Source organism: Apium graveolens, chromosome 6 (genome assembly GCF_009905375.1).
Source record: "Apium graveolens cultivar Ventura chromosome 6, ASM990537v1, whole genome shotgun sequence".
Classification (NCBI taxonomy): Eukaryota; Viridiplantae; Streptophyta; class Magnoliopsida; order Apiales; family Apiaceae; genus Apium; species Apium graveolens.
The window spans coordinates 63,031,918-63,048,525 of NC_133652.1; the positions used below are offsets into that span (position 1 = coordinate 63,031,918).

General features: G+C 35.8%; 1 non-coding gene across 1 annotated transcript; it reads right to left on the minus strand.

Annotated features, from left to right (window-relative positions):
• Positions 1-16,163: 16,163 nt before the first annotated feature.
• On the minus strand, positions 16,164-16,270 carry LOC141669413 (small nucleolar RNA R71). Its single transcript, XR_012553699.1, has one exon. It is a non-coding gene; the product is annotated as a small nucleolar RNA R71 (small nucleolar RNA).
• Positions 16,271-16,608: the final 338 nt, after the last annotated feature.

Sequence of the window (16,608 nt, forward strand, 5' to 3'; positions counted from 1 at the left end):
CTGTTATGAGGATTGGCTTATGATGTTAGCATTGCACTGTTATTACTATTGTTACTTTTATTGTTGTATTTGTTGTTAATTTTGTTAAATTTAGCCCCTCATTATCATCGGACCCCAACTAAATGAGGATGGGAATAATTTATTACGGCAATATTCTCTTGGCACATGAAAATATTGCTACCCGGGGGCAATTCTTTTAAACTAAAACTATTTGTTGTGTTTCGGGAGAATGCCGCCCAAGAAGAATATCCCGTCCAATTCCTCTAGTAGAGCTTCAAAAGGGGGCCCAGTTATGGGTGAGTTTCTAGAATTGTTGCGCCAACAGTCTAATCAAATGCCTCAGCAGCAAGAAGAATTTCAATAGCAGCAACAACAATTTCTGCAACAGCAGCAACAACAGCAGAAATTCATACAACAGCAGTAACAAATCCAACAGTTGCAGCTTCAACAGCAACCTCAGCAAAGAGAGGTGAATCAAACTGTGAGTTTTAAATCTTTTCGGTCGGTAATGCCCCCGGAGTTAGAGGGCGAGGTGGACCCTGTTGCTGCCAGAATATGGCTAAAAGAGATGGAAAAAGCCTTTACCCTCACTCAAAAAAGTGATAATCTCAAATCAGACTATGCGAGTTATTTTCTGAAGAGTGAAGCAAATTATTGGTGGGAGTCCACTCGTGCCTTGGAAGGAGAAGGTCATGTTTCCTGGACCAGATTTACAGAGTTTTTTTTGGAAAAGTATTTTTCGGATTGCTTGCAAAGTCAGTTGGAGGTTGAATTTTTAGAATTGAAGCAGGATGAAAAGAGTGTGGCACAATATGAGGCCAAATTTACGGAATTGGCCCAATTGGTACTTGTGTATGTGAGTACTGAAGCTAAGAAAGCAAAGAGGTTCCAGCAGGGATTGAAGCCAGAAATTCGTAGTTGAGTTGTAGCCTTGCAGCTCAAGACATATCCCTCTGTAATTCAGGCCGCCCTAGTAATCGAAAGTGATCAGAAGTTGGCTGCTAAAGAGAAGGGTGATAAGAAAAGAAAGTCTGAAGGTACTACTGATGAGACGAATCCAAGAGGATCCAGTCAAAGGTTTCAGAAGCGATTTGGCCAAAATAGGAATAAAAGATTTAGAAGACAGAATTTCCCTCAGGCTAGGCCTACTACTACTTCAGTTGTATCCACTCCAACCCAGTCATCCAATTCAGCAGTGGATTGTAAGTTATGTGGCAAGAAACATAGTGGTCCGTGCAAAAGGGATGTGCAGTGTTTCAAATGTCAACAGAAGGGTCATTATGCATCGGAGTGCAACTCAAAGAAACACGCAGTTACTTGCTATAATTGTGGTAAGGTTGGACATCTTGCTAGGAATTGTAAAACAGCTACTCAAGGTACTGCGTCTCAAGGACCGGCATCCAGCACAGCTAAGGCCAGAACTTTCAAGATGACCAAGAGACCCAACGCCCAGGATTCGGATGTGGTTGCAGGTACGTTCTCTCTCAATTCCGTACCTGTTAAAGTTTTGTTTGATTCAGAAGCATCTCAGTCTTTTATGTTAGGTCACACAACACTGTAGAAGGGGGTTGAATACAGTGTTTAATACAATCAAATCGATTTCGAACACAAGTAACAGTAAACAGATATATTCAATATAATAAACTCTGTTACAATGGAACTGTTCTCTCTCAGTGATGAACAAATATCATGAGAGCTGCTAGGTTACAATGTATGATCTTCTCGATAATGATAACACATATAGTGTAAACCTATTTCTGTGTTTATATAGTACAGAGTTACAAGTTAACTTCTAATTGATATAGAATATAATTCTGTCTCCTAAAATATATCAATCAGATATCTTATATAATTCTTTCAGTCCTCTAACTCTTTCCATGCATATCTTCTTTTGTATTAGTCTCGATCTTCTTTCCTGTAAATCAGCTTCCTTCCTTAACTGTAAGTCCTCCCGTACTTAAGTTCCGATATCTATCTTCTGATATTTATCTTCTGATAACCTAAGTTCTGATATCCTTAAGTTCTGACTTCCAGTAAGTACTGATTCTAGTAAGTACTGATATTTCCTGTTTGTTAAGATCTGAAAACTAAACATGAAACATATTAGACATGAAATCTCAAATATATCTAACAATCTCCCCCAACTTGTAAATTATACAAAATATACAAGTTAATAGATTTGATGATGTCAAAAACATTTAAGTTCAAATGCAATAAGAGTTTAATAAGACTATTAACTACAACTTACAGTCCTTATAGCTTTACCAATATTAATGGATCAATCTGAATCCATAATGATTCTTAACAAAATCTTTTACCAGCTTATCTACAGCTTTTCTCAGAACTTCAACTAACTGTGCTTTGACCTGCATCAGTTCTTCATCTTTACTATCACCAATTTGATAAATGGTTGTTCTAAGAGCTTGAATTGATGTTCTTTCAAGTCCATCACCAAGTCTGATAACTCTAGGATGTGAAGGGTTTTCATTATAACATAAGCATCTTCCTTTCAGAATAACTTCCACCTTAGCAGAATTCTTCAGCATAGGAATTTCTCTTTCATCACCTTCTGTAATCATTGGTATATACTGTGAAGTCTTTGTACCAGAGATTCTAAAAATATCTCTTATAGCCTTCAAAATGTATTCTGACCATCTTCTTGTAACATCAGATTTTACTTCCAGAAGATAGTGAATATGTTGAAGTTCTCTAACAGACTTCTTTAGCACATCAGTATCAGCTAGTATGTAAGCTAGTCCATCATTGAGAAATAAAATCAATTTCTCCTTTAGATTATCCTTATCATGAGCATCTATCACAATTTGAGCAGACAACACTTTGTCAAGGTGCATTTATTTGATTTGTTCGTATGGTTTGTCTGTCAACATGAAAGGATCACTTAGAGTAACTTCTAATCCTGTTTGTATCTTTTCTTCATCATAACCTAATCCAGCTCTATCTCTAGGTTGCTTGGCTCTCAACCCAAACGTTGCGAGTTGAATAATCATAAGATTGGATTTTGGTTCAACTGTAGTAGCTTTCTTCCATAACAGCTTCTTCTTATCAGCAATTGTCATCTTTTTCAAATCAACTTGATCAGAATTTGTTGTTTCTTTTATAACTTGTTGTTCTTCATTCTGAACAACTTGAGCAGTGTCAGAGGTTGTTTGAGATTCTTCAATTATCTTTCTTCTCTTCATTATTTGAACAGTTTCATCTTCTATCAAATCATCATCATGCATTATAGTTTGATAGACTGGAATGGAAGAACTTATCTTTTTCTCAATCTTTAAAGGTTCACCAGCCTTTTCTTTTCCATTTGACTTAGGATCAATCTCAGTTTGTGATCTAGTCTTGAACTTTGAAGTCTCGGAATTTGACTTTTCCCTAATCATAATGCCTTTTTCCTTAGGCCTTGGAAGTTTCTTTGCATCAGAAGCTTTGGACTTAAGATTTTTCTTCTCAGCTGCAAATCTAGCTTCTTCCTCCTTGAGAGTTTCCAAATCCATTCCTGGATTTTGTTTCAAAAATAATCTTCTAGCTATCTATTCATCAAGTGTCTGGATTTTAGGATCTTTGTAATAAACAGTAGTCTGCTTCCCCTTTAGCTTTAGAGTTTGTAAAAACTTCTGAGAGTCTTTGAATCCTGACTGAATCAGAATATCAGAACTTGACATCAGACTTTGCTTATCAGAACTTGACTTGTTCTGTGTAGAAGACTTGCTAACATCAGAAATTACTTTCTGTGAATATTTTCCTTTAACTTTTCCTTGACCTCTGCTCTTATCAGAGTTTCCCTGGTCATCACCTTTATCATCCTTCTTCTTCAGTATTTGAGTAGGTGAGCATTTGGACTTAACTACCTTCTCCCCCTTTTTGGCATCATCAGGGTGTAAGAGAGAAAGAAGAAGTTCAACTGAAGATTGGGTTTCATCCATTTGAGCTTTCTGAGAAGCTTGGTTAGCCAGAACCTCATCAATTTGGGCCTGTTGCTCCTCTTGAATCTTCTCAATGGCTTTAATTTTCTCAAGAGTAGGTCTGATATATCTATTCTTGTCAAGCTTGAGCTGTGGATCTAGCTTATCAGCATGTTCCTTTAGTGTATCAACCTTTTCATGAGTAGAAGAATGTAGACCTTAAAGATGTTTGGTAGATAGAGCAGTGATCTTGAGTTGTGTCTTTAAATTAACATTTGTGAGCAACTCATCAGCTTTAGCAATATGCTCTGTCAAAATGTTAGATCTTGGAATAAAATTAGTGTCATTCCACTTCTTGGTCCACTCCACACCTCTGTGAGTATCCTCCCAAGGAATAGGTGCTTCCTTTTCAACAAATTTCTTCACCAATGCTTCCTTTCCTAGTATGGGAACTGGAGTCTCAACAGAAATACTGTCTTCAGAACTTGAGGAAGACTCATTATGTTCTGACAGCACAAGAGTGTGTGAAGCAACTGGAGATTCAGGAATAGCTTCATTTAAATTCTGAGCATCAAAATTTATCTCCAGAGCTCGTGTGGTTGGTGTAGATGATATCTCAGCATTTAAGATTGGAGAATTGAATGTAGATGGCTGAGCTTCTGTAGATGGAGCTTTCAGATAAAGAACATTTGGTATATTCAAATTGTGAATATCTATCTCAGAGTTTTCAGTTTGTTCTTTAACATCATTTGTAGCTTTAATAGGAGAGACATGAGGGGTAACCACTGTATCATTAGCAGTTTCTTCAGCTTCAGCAGGAAGAGCTTCAATGATAATTGGTTCTTGTGAGATCAGAGATTCCTGATCCCCTTCCTCAGCTTCTTCAGTATCTTCTGATGGAGCCTTAGCCAAATACCTCCTAGCCTTCATTTTCTTCAATCTCCTTGCCAATGAAGGAGTTGCTTCAGCAGCAACAAAACTTACAGATTTCTTTCCTTTCAAAGTATCAGTACTTTGAGCTGCTGTTTCTTTCTGAGAAGTAAAATTCTCAGCTTCAATTATCACAGGTTCTGATGCATGAACCTGTGCTTCAACAGTTTCTCAAATTATCACAATTTATTAATGACCATAATTTTAATCCAAACATTCATCAAAAGATATAGTTCAAATAGATGAAGGAAAGATTAACAAATTTCAATTAGAACATTCACAGTCACATAATATGAGAGAAACGGAGACTAAATCTTGTAATTAAAGGAAATTTCATTAATATATCAAACGAGTACATTCCATGAAATTTATAGATTACATGCAAAAAATACAAGATGGTCCTGGTCTAAGATGCTTAACATCAACAGCCTTAGTCCTAGAAGAAAACCTATCGACTAGTTCCTCCTGCTGCTGACAAAAAGCACTGCAAGACGGATGATCCATTCTTACTTAAGGAGAGCCTCTCCCCTTTCCTCTTCCAAACGATCAAGATGGAGCTGATAGTCCATCTGGAAGAACAAGAGGTCTGTGTGAACCTCTTATGGAACAGAGTTCCAGATCTCTTCAGGAATGGCGGTGACATGCCACTCCTGTTGTCAGTCATCACAACTCAACTCTACATTGAAATTTTCATAGTTCATGAACAAGTTGAAAAGAACCATTTTTTTATGAAGAAGAAAAAAAATGATAATTAAGAGAGAGAGTGAGTTTGTGAGAAAATGGAAGATGATTTGGCTAGGATGAATAGTCGGTTTAAATAACCAATGGAATACCAAGGGACGCGAGGACTATTTAACGATTAAGAAAAAAATAATGATGCCTCGTCTCCCTAGACCAATGTGTAATAATAATAGTCAGTAAAAAGTTAAAACAGGAGTTAATGGGCACGGGAAATAATTAACCATTACTGTGCACATGTAGTTTTTCAAGACAAACACGTTTACCACTAACCCTTAATGATTATGACTGTTTTTATCTCACCTAAATATTCTGATTAAATATGACTATTTCAGTTTTTACCACCAATAAGTCAAGTAAAGAATAATGCCACGTAAGCATCAAGGATTCCATCAGGATTTAATATTAGAACTTAACTTATATCAGATTTTAACAGTCATCAGAATATGGCTTATCAACTCAAAAAGTGAATATCTTTTTCTGTGATTCTTCATACAAATACTGACTTGATTCTTCAGAGTTGAATCATCAGAACTTCCATCAGAACTTGTCCTCAGAATTTATGCAAATGACACTTAACTATTTGTCAAAAACAACTTAATCACCACAGTAATTTTCATCATTCATATGGAGTGAAAGTGTGTGCATTCAGCGGAATTATCAGATAAAGATTAAAGTCTGATAAACTTTAGTACATCTTAGAAATAAGGCATAACTAAGAAAAGTGCTTAAAATTTGTCATCAATCATGAATTCTACTATAGAACAAATATATGCAAGAGTCCACCTCAACTGTTTGTGCTCATTTTATGCATCTTTTGAAATTCCTTTTTACAGTGGCTTCTCAATGTAAGTGAGTCATGACTGCTTATCAGAATTTATGCTATTGTCAGAGTATTTCTCCAGTAATCAGAGAATGTGAAAAGTCACCAAGAAAATTTATTTGCTTTTCTAATGCATATTACTTAATACCAGCAATGCACTTGGATCGTCTCTTTCACATATTTACTCTAGATCTCAAAGGAGTACCTGACTTTTCTTTTCTTTTCTTTTGATAAGTAAGGCTTATCAGCATTTAGTTCACCCTTAAGATTTACTAACATCAGAATCTAATAGATAAGAAGCAAGAATCTAGTTTGTGACTTAGTAATAAGGTACACAAAGTAAACTTGACTAAGCTCAAAATCATAATTTGCTTGTGTTAATGAGTTTCCACATAAACAACTAATTCAAACATGGGATTTCTAGTATGTTAAAGACTACTAGGTCAGCATCTAGCACAGTTATCCTCATTAGATTGAATAGTCACAGAATATTTAAAACACTTATTAGAGTATATAGATCCACATCAGATAACAATCAACATTTAATGAATTTTCAATTTAAGCACAGATTATATGAAAGTAAAACAATCGGTAAACACTGATCATAAAGTCTGATGCATGAGAACAAAATCTAAGCAGATTTTGAGAAAAAACCTGAAACCATTCCAAGTTCATTTACCGGTCTTGTAAAAGTAGCTTCACATAGTGGTTTTGTGAAGATATATGCTAGTTGTTGATCTGTTGGAACAAAATGCAATTTCACTGTACCTTCCATCACATGTTCCCTTATGAAATGGTACCTAATGCTGATGTGCTTTGTCATTAAGTGTTGAACTGGATTTCCTGTCATGGCAATAGCATTTTGATTATCACAGTAAATAGGGATCTTAGAAAATTCTAACCCATAATCCAGTAACTGATTCTTCATCCAAAGAATTTGTGCACAACAACTTCCTGTAACAATATATTCTGCTTCTGCAGTTGATATGGAAATTGACTTCTGTTTCTTGCTAAACCAAGAAACCAATTTGCCTCCAAGAAATTGGCAGCTTCCACTAGTGCTTTTCCTGTCTATTTTGCATCCTGCAAAATCTGCATCTGAGTAACCTATTAGCTTAAAATCTAATTCTCTAGGATACCACAATCCCTGATCAGCTGTACCCTTAAGGTACTTGAAAATTCTTTTCACAGCTATTAAGTGAGGTTCTCTTGGATCAGCCTGAAATCTTGCACAAAGACAGGAAGCATACATGATATCAGGTCTACTTGTAGTTAAATAGAGTAAAGAGTCAATCATACCTCTATAGTTAGTAATATCTACTGATGAACCAGTATCTTTATCTAACTTGGTTGCAGTGGCCATGGGAGTGGATGTTGTTGAACTGTCTTGCATTTCAAACTTCTTCAATAAATTTCTGGTGTACTTGGATTGACAGATAAAAGTACCTTCTTCATTTTACTTGACTTGAAGTCCCAGAAAATAGCTGAGTTCTCCCACCATACTCATTTTCTATTTTGACTGCATTAGCTTTGCAAACCTCTCACAGAGTTTGGCATTTGTAGAACCAAATATGATATCATCAACATATATCTGTACCAAAAGTAAGTCCTTTCCATGGTTAAGGTAGAACAGTGTTTTATCAATTGTACCTCTGTGAAATCCATTTTCCAGAAGGAATTGAGCTAAAGTCTCATACCATGCTCTAGGAGCTTGCTTAAGGCCATAAAGTGTTTTGTCAAGCCTGTAGACATGATTTGGAAATTTTGAATCTAAAAATCCTGGAGGTTGTTCAACATACACCTCTACTTCCAATTCTTCATTAAGAAAAGCACTTTTCACATCAATTTGAAAGACTTTAAACTTTTTGTGAGCAACATAAGCCAAAAAGATTCTTATGGCTTCTAATCTAGCAACTGGTGCAAATGTTTCATCATAATCAATACCCTCCTGTTGAGAGTAGCCTTTAGCAACCAGCCTTGCTTTGTTTCTTGTAATTATGCCACCACTGTCAATTTTATTTCTGAACACCCATTTTATGCCAACAACTGATCTGTTCTTTGGTCTTGGCACTAGGGTCCAGAGTTTATTTCTTTCAAATTCATTTAACTCTTCCTGCATTGTTTGCACCCAATCAACATCTTGAAGAGCTTTTTCCACTTTTTTTTGGTTCAGCCTGAGATAGAAAAGAATGATAGGGACATTCATTTGATGTTGCAGTTCTAGTTCTGACACCTGCTTCAGGATCTCAAATTATTGAGTCAGGTGTATGTGATTTGGTCCACTTCCTTGTAAATTGAACTTGACTTCTAGAACGGGATCCTCCCCCATGATCCATGTTGTCTCCATCAGCATTTTCTGATGCTCCCCCTGTAGTTATGTTCTCTGAGACTTCAGAATTTGACTTGGATCCTTCAGAATTTGAAGTATCAGAATTTCCAGTATTATCAGAATTTGGCTCATCAGAACTAGATGAATCAGAACTTGAAGAGCTAATGCCAGGTTCTGATGTTTCTTGAGAGTCTTGAGATGTGGTAGGATCTTCAGCTTGCTCCCCCTGGACAGGTGTATTTTCCTTTGGAGTTGTTACCACAGATTCAATGACTTCAGTACTTACAGGATCGGAGTATAAGTTATCAGAATTTACAGAATCAGAATTTAAATCTTCATTTTCAAATCTCAGCTGATCGTGATCATTGAAATCTTCAAGTCCAGTAATCTTCTTATCATCAAAAGATACATTGATAGATTCCATGACAACTCTTGTTCTTAAATTGTAGACTCTGAAGGGTTTTGTGGAAAGTGGATATCCAACAAAAATTCCTTCATTAGCTTTTAAATCAAATTTTGACAGCTGTTCAGGATGAGTCTTAAGAACAAAACACTTACATCCAAATACATGAAAGTATTTCAGATTTGGCTTTTTGTTCTTCACCATCTCATATGGTGTTTTTCCATGCTTGTTTATAAGTGTAGCATTCTGTGTAAAATAAGCAGTCTGCACAGCTTCATCCCAAAAGTAGGTTGACAGCTTTGCTTCATCAAGCATAGTTCGTACAGCTTCAATGAGAGTCCTATTCTTTCTTTCTACAACTCCATTTTGATGTAGAGTTCCAGGTTCAGAAAATTCCTATTTGATTCCATGCTCTTTACAGAACTCTTCCATGATTGAATTCTTGAACTCGGTGCCATTATCACTTCTTAGAATTTTAACAGAATCTTTGACCAACTTATCCAGCTGTCTGACATGATCAGTTAGAGTAGATGCAGTTTTATTCTTCTTGTGCAAGAAATACACCCAAGTGTACCTTGTGAACTCATCAACTATAACCATAGCATATTTCTTCTTTACAATAGACATGACATTTACTGGACCAAATAGATCAACATGCAGTAGGTGATAAGGCTCAAGAATTGATGACTCAGTTTTGCTCTTGAAAGAAGATTTTCTTTGTTTTTCCTTTTGACATGAATCACAAAGGCCATCAGGAGCAAATACTGATTTTGGAAGTCCTCTCACAAGATCTTTCTTTACAAGCTCATTTATGTTGTTGAAGTTTAAATGAGAGAGTCTTTTATGCCAATTCCAGCTTTCTTCAATTGATGTTCTACTCAACAGACAGATTGCAGGACCATCAGAACTTGTTGAAAGTCTGGCTTCATGAATGTTATCATGCCTGTAATCTTTCAGAACCACTTTGCCTGTAGAATTGCTTACAACTTCACAGTGTTCTTCAAAGAAATCCACATGAAAACCTCTGTCACAGATTTGACTTACACTAATCAGATTGTGTTTAAATCCTGAGACTAGAGCTACTTTTTCAATGATGACATTCCCAAGTTTAATATTGCCATATCCCAGAGTTTTTCCCATATTCCCATCTCCATAAGAAACTCCTGGGCCAGCTTTCTCCACAAAGTCTGAGAGCGGGGCTTTATTTCCAGTCATATGTAATGAACATCCACTATCCAGTACTAGGATGTTTCTCCTGTTGCCCTGCAATCACAAAGACCACTAATAGTTAGTTTTAAGGACCCGGACTTGCTTGGATCCTTTGGCCTTTTTAAGTTTGTTAGCATTTGCAGCGGATTTAATATCATAATTTATGCTAACATGTTATTTATCAGAACTTATATCAGACTTTACACTAGAAGGAATTAAAGTAACTTTCTTCAAAGAAGGTTTTATTTGATAGTAATAATAGTACAAACTATGATATTCCTTACAAGTATAAATGGAATGCCATAAACTACCACAATGAAAACAAGGATTTTGTGGCTTAAACCTAACAGACTAACTCTTAACTCCTGACTTAGGAGGTAAAGAGTTTATATTCTTATTCTTCCTGTAAAAAGAAGCAAGATGGTTAGAGTTTTCACAGTTATAACATTTCTTTCTAGGAGCATTAGGAACAGGCATATAATTGTTGCTTTTATTCATACCTTCCTTTCCATTCCTATTTTTCCTAGCTACCTTTACCTTGTTGACATTCCTTATTTCTTTCAGCTTATACTTAAGCTGCTTCTTTGTCATTAAGCCTATGTTAACTTCAGCTGGTTTATCCTGTTCTAATTTGTCAGAAGTTGACTTTTCCTTAACTTTTGCTACAGACTCTTTCATCTTTTCAGAATTAGACTTTATGTAATATCCGGGATATATCGTATAATTATTTTCGATATTAAATAATTATTATGTGTGTTCAGTATCTATTTTGTGAGTTAATTGTTAAGTGATATATGTACTTGAATATTCAAAAATAATATTAATTGAGTATTTTAATTTTTATATGTCCAGAATAAAATATAGATAATTGTCATATCTTCCTAATTATTTTTATGTTGATTTATAGATTTATAAGAATCATATGAAATTTTTAAAATCTTTTTCCGGGTAATTAAAATTTATTTTATAAAAACGGGAACCAACCGACGTCAACCGTTGTTACGTTTTTGGAACCCGAAACTCTTCTGAGAACTCCTTCCTAACCTAATTGTAATATTCCGAGCATTTTCCATGTTTCGACTTTTTCGATCCGGCGTACGGTTTGTCCTGCGCGGGTCCCGGCACAACATTTTCGATACAATATTCGTTTCGGTATATTAATAAAACCCGTATTTTCGATAAACGGGAGCTTTTTATTAAACTATCCCAATTATCACTTCGTAGTACGTGTAACTGGGTGCTGAGACCAAGACCGCAGTACAAGCTGTACTGATTTGGATAATTATCCCGAAAACCGATACCGTTTGGATCAGTTTTTATAAATAAACGTACCATTTTATATCCGGAATGATCCAACGGGATACTAATTTTCCGTAATTATAAATAGCCTTTTACCGTATTTTATTTCGTAAAAAAATCAATTGCAGACAGATAATTATATAATTTTACAGAGAAAAATCTTATATTCATAAACTGTTCTAAGAATCAAACAGCAAAACGAAGGCGTTACCGATCTCTGTTTTTAAAGCTTGAGTAACCAAAACGAAGGATTTGAGGTGTTCTATCAGATTCTGAGCTTTGTTCACTGCAGAATCAAAGGTTTAATTTCTAAAAATTTATTTATTTTCGAATTTATTTTATTAAAAATATGAATTTTTGTTCGGATGATTGTTTGTATGATTTGATGATTGCATGTTGTAGAGCTTGTTTTCCTGATGATTTTCATAGGTCATACGTCTGATTTGGAGTTCAATAACATGTTCAAATTTGAGTTTGATTTTCGAATTTTAAAATTATGGTTTATAACCCGTATGAATGTTCTTAATTGAAATTTGGGGGTTTCTTATTCTGTGATAGATTGATGTTATGTTATAGTGGGTTGTGTTCTCTGTGAAATTAGCAATCCAGTCGTATAAGTTTCATGAACCAACGAGGTCTGTAGAGAAGGGAGTTGTGTTTTGAATATTTTCGATGTTCGCCGGAAACCGGCGATGTTCTAGGCCAATTTCCGGCCAAAACATGAATGATTATAATGACTTGATTGCATGGTTGTGTTCCTGATGTTGTGTAGATGTGATTTGGAGGTGTTGGTGGGGTGAGGACGCCGGGAACGTGTTCTCCGGCGAACCCGACTGTTTTTCGGCGAAGAGCTGGAAAATTACAGTTTGGTACCCCAACTTTTGAAAACGATGCAGTTAGGTCCCTGAGGTTTGCAGACTTTGCAAATTTAGGATTCCTGTTTATAAAATGTTTAAAAATCATATTTCTTATTTATTTTTATTATAAAAATTCGTTTTTAATTTCTGAAAATTCTAAAAATTATTATTTTAATTCTGAAAATTATTTTTAATTCACAAATAAATCTAAATTAATTAGTTAATTAATTTCAGTTAATTTCTAATTGATTAATTGGTCAATTAATTCGAAAATTAATTGATTAATTTATTTAATTAATTATTAATTGATTTTTATTAATTATTTAATTAGATTTAATTATTTAAAAATGATTTAAAAATTCTTAAAAATAGTTTCGAGCTTTAAAATATTATTCTAGATTATTTTCAAGGCTCGATAATTATTCTAAAATTGTTTCGGAGCCAGAATTGGCCAACCGAACCCTGTTTATTAACCCGAAATTGATCCAACGACCCGTTTTAATTCCGAAAAATGTTTTAAAAATTATTTTAAATACCCGAAAGCACATTTATGACCCGAGACTTCTTTATAAATGATATGTCATTGATTACGTGATGTATTATGTGTTATACGTGACCTGTTGTTTGACTATCGGTCTATATATTCGGTGTTTACTTCGTTATTGCATAGATTTCAATCCGTTAATCGGATTTGGGTAAAACGAAGGGTAGATAGAAGTGTGTGTTGAATAGAACTCTATGAGTTGATGATTGATAGATACTTATGATATGTGAGCAGAAAAGGCAAGACGTAGGAAAGGAAAACAGATAGTTGAAGAGTAAGACGATTGTGATTGAAAGCAAGTGCAGGATAGTAAGCTAATATCAGGCAAGTGTTCTGAACTTTCTCGAGACATTGTAATTCTTGATAGTCTGGTTGACATTGCAAGTGCTTTGAAGCACGGAAACCTAAACCCTGATTTCAGTTATTGTTCTTGAGCCATGAACCATATTCTTTCTAAGCCATTGATTATTGTAAACCCAAACTCGAACCTTAAGTATACGATACTATTCCATAAATACATGCAAACAAAATCCCAAACACTGAACTGAATTACTTGTACATTCAACCATTGTATCCTATGCTTTGAGAGCCCAAATCTTTGAAACCCTGAAATATTGATTCTTTTGTTATCCAATTCTTTCATTACCCAGCGTTCAAGCTTTTAAACTACTTATTTGATCCTTACAAAGATTGAAAACCTTTTATTGTTAAACACTCATTATTGTTAATGATTTTGGTTATTGTTTATTATTGCATATTCTGTTATTATGTTAGAATTGGATTGTTTTTATAAAATTGTGGACCAGATTCGTGGTCAGACCATATAATGGTCAAGTTAGGCCAATGTGTGCCTTGGATCCAGTAGTTAGAGCAATGCTGTGTGCCTTGCTTGGGGTTAGTGCGTGACTGATCAGCAGCCTAACCTTGGCTTTTAAATTAAAAGTATAATATCCAATTCTAAATCATAATCCAATGTTCACTTGATATCTGATAAGTGGCATTTTATACCACTTAGAACGTCTTAAAATGGCTTAAATTGGTGACTTGAAATCAAGTATTTTGTGTATTTGATGCGTTTTTCTAGTATTTATGCATTTCAGGGTATTAGTTGCATTTCGGAGGAGGAATCATCAAGAATAAGCCTTGGCATGTGTTCACCATTGCGAGAGGAAAAGAACGGGCAGATTACGGTGAAGAAACGGAGCAAACCTGGAATTTTTCCAGTAGGGTCCTGCGCGCCCGCGCAGCAATGCTGAGCGGCCGCGCAGCAGCCTTGCGCGCCCGCGCAGAAATGCTGAGCGGCCGCGCAGGGTCGGGGAAAAAGCTGAATTATTTTAGACTTCTACTTCTGTTTGGCTTCCAACTTCTATGTAATCTGAGTTTTATGGGACTATTATATAAGTAGATTTGAGACGTTTTCATAGAGAATATGAAAGAGACTATGTTTTAGATTGTGTTTTGCGCAAGAAGCGAAGGAGATAAGGAAGAAGACCGATTTAGCACACCGCAACGAAGAGGAAGCATATATTCTTGTGATTCTTGTTTCGTTGTAACGTTGGATGCTAGTTTTCTTGCTTTGACTTATTTACTCTTGTGACGTACTCTGTTTTAATATAATTAGTTTAGTTATTATTTTCTTGTGTCGTTTATCATGATTTCATATGAACCCATGATGGCGATAAGTTCTATTATGGGCTAATCGTGATCATGGGGTTGCAACGGATTTATTATGAAATTCTTTAGTTAATTGTTTAATACTTTAGTGTGTGATGATTGCATGATATCTAGTATTGGTTGTGCGTATTCGTCTTATGTGCGTCGCGAACATATAAGATAGGATGTTAATCTCTTGTGAAACGACGGTGGATCTTGAGATTTAGAACTTTCCATGCTAGCATAGGTTCATGTACGTTGTGCATGATTAGTGGGTAACTCTAACAGTTTTATTTGCCTTATGTAATCAAAAGGAATAACTTGTGCTTAAATCGTTGTGTTGTCAATTTCTGTAGACATATAGGAACTCAACATAATTGATGACTATTCAACTTCTATCTTAATTGTGGATGCTTGATAGAATGGTATTAGTACAATGAAAGTTGGCTTTTATCAGTTTCGTGTTATTCGATTAATATCATCACTGTCACATGCTAAAGGTAATAACAATGGCTATAGAAGGAAGTAATAATGAAGTTGTGATCTCATGAGTGTTTTATTATTGATAAATTGAAGTGTTAGTTAAGTGGTTAATTAAGTAGTTAATTATAGTTAATATTTAATCAACAATTTTAAGTGTTATCTTAACATTGAGAAGTAATCATACATTGGTGAGTGAGTTTAATTAGACAATAACTTAGTCTGAGTCTCTGAGGGAACGAACTAGAAAGTATTCTATATTACTTGCGAACGCGTATACTTGCCTGAATATTAGTGCGTGATTTCGCCCTAACAAGTTTTTGGCGCCGCTGCCGGGGACTCGGTGTATTTGTTTAGTTTATGTACTTACCATCATTGGTCATTAGGACTCAGTGATTAGGACGTAGTAGTTAATTACTCTTTTCGGTTGTGTTTCAGGTACTTTAGCAAGCGTTTATGCAAACTCATTCTCGTGCTCGCAAGAGGACCTTAGATACAGCTGAGGAGAAAGACGAAGTTCTTGATACTCCGGAGAAGTTAGATTTTGAGGATTCGGATTCAGGAACTGAGCAGAAAGAACCAGTAAACATGGGAGATCGTATTGTTCAAGCTGATCCAGCTCTTATGGATTTTTCTCGGCCTAAAATTGATGACATTCAGTCAAGCATCCTTCATCCGGCTATTCAAGCTAACACCTTTGAAATCAAGTCGGGCACTATTCAGATGGTGCAGAATTCTGTTTCTTTTGGAGGAGCGGCAACTGAAGACCCCAATATGCACATAAGGAATTTTGTTGAGATCTGCAGCACTTTTAAGTATAATGGCGTGACTGATGAGGCTATCAAGTTGAGGCTTTTCCCATTCTCACTGAGGGATAAGGCTAAAGACTGGTTACATTCTGAACCAGCTGGGTCCATCACTACGTGGCAAGATCTTGCGCAAAAGTTTCTGGTGAAGTTTTATCCAATGGAAAAGACTGCTGCTATGAGGAGTGCTCTTACTCAGTTTGCGCAGCAACCTACAGAATCTATGTGCGAGGCTTGGGAACGCTACAAGGAAATGTTGAGAAAATGTCCACATCATGGAATGCCGGATTGGATGGTAATCACTGGTTTTTATAATGGTTTGGGGGCCCAATCTCGGCCCATGCTCGATGTAGCAGCTGGAGGCGCCTTATGGGCTAAAAGCTATACTGAGGCGTATAATCTTATCGAGACGATGGCTGTAAATGAGCATCAAAACCCAACTCAGAGGATGACGTCAGGCAAGGTAGCAGGTATTCTGGAAGTTGATGCAGCCACCGCTATTGCAGCCCAGCTCCAAGCGCTATCAATGAAGGTTGATTCTTTGGCTACGTATGGAGTTAATCAAATAGCTATGGTTTGTGAGATTTGTGCAGGTTCTCATGCTACGGATCAGTGTTCTC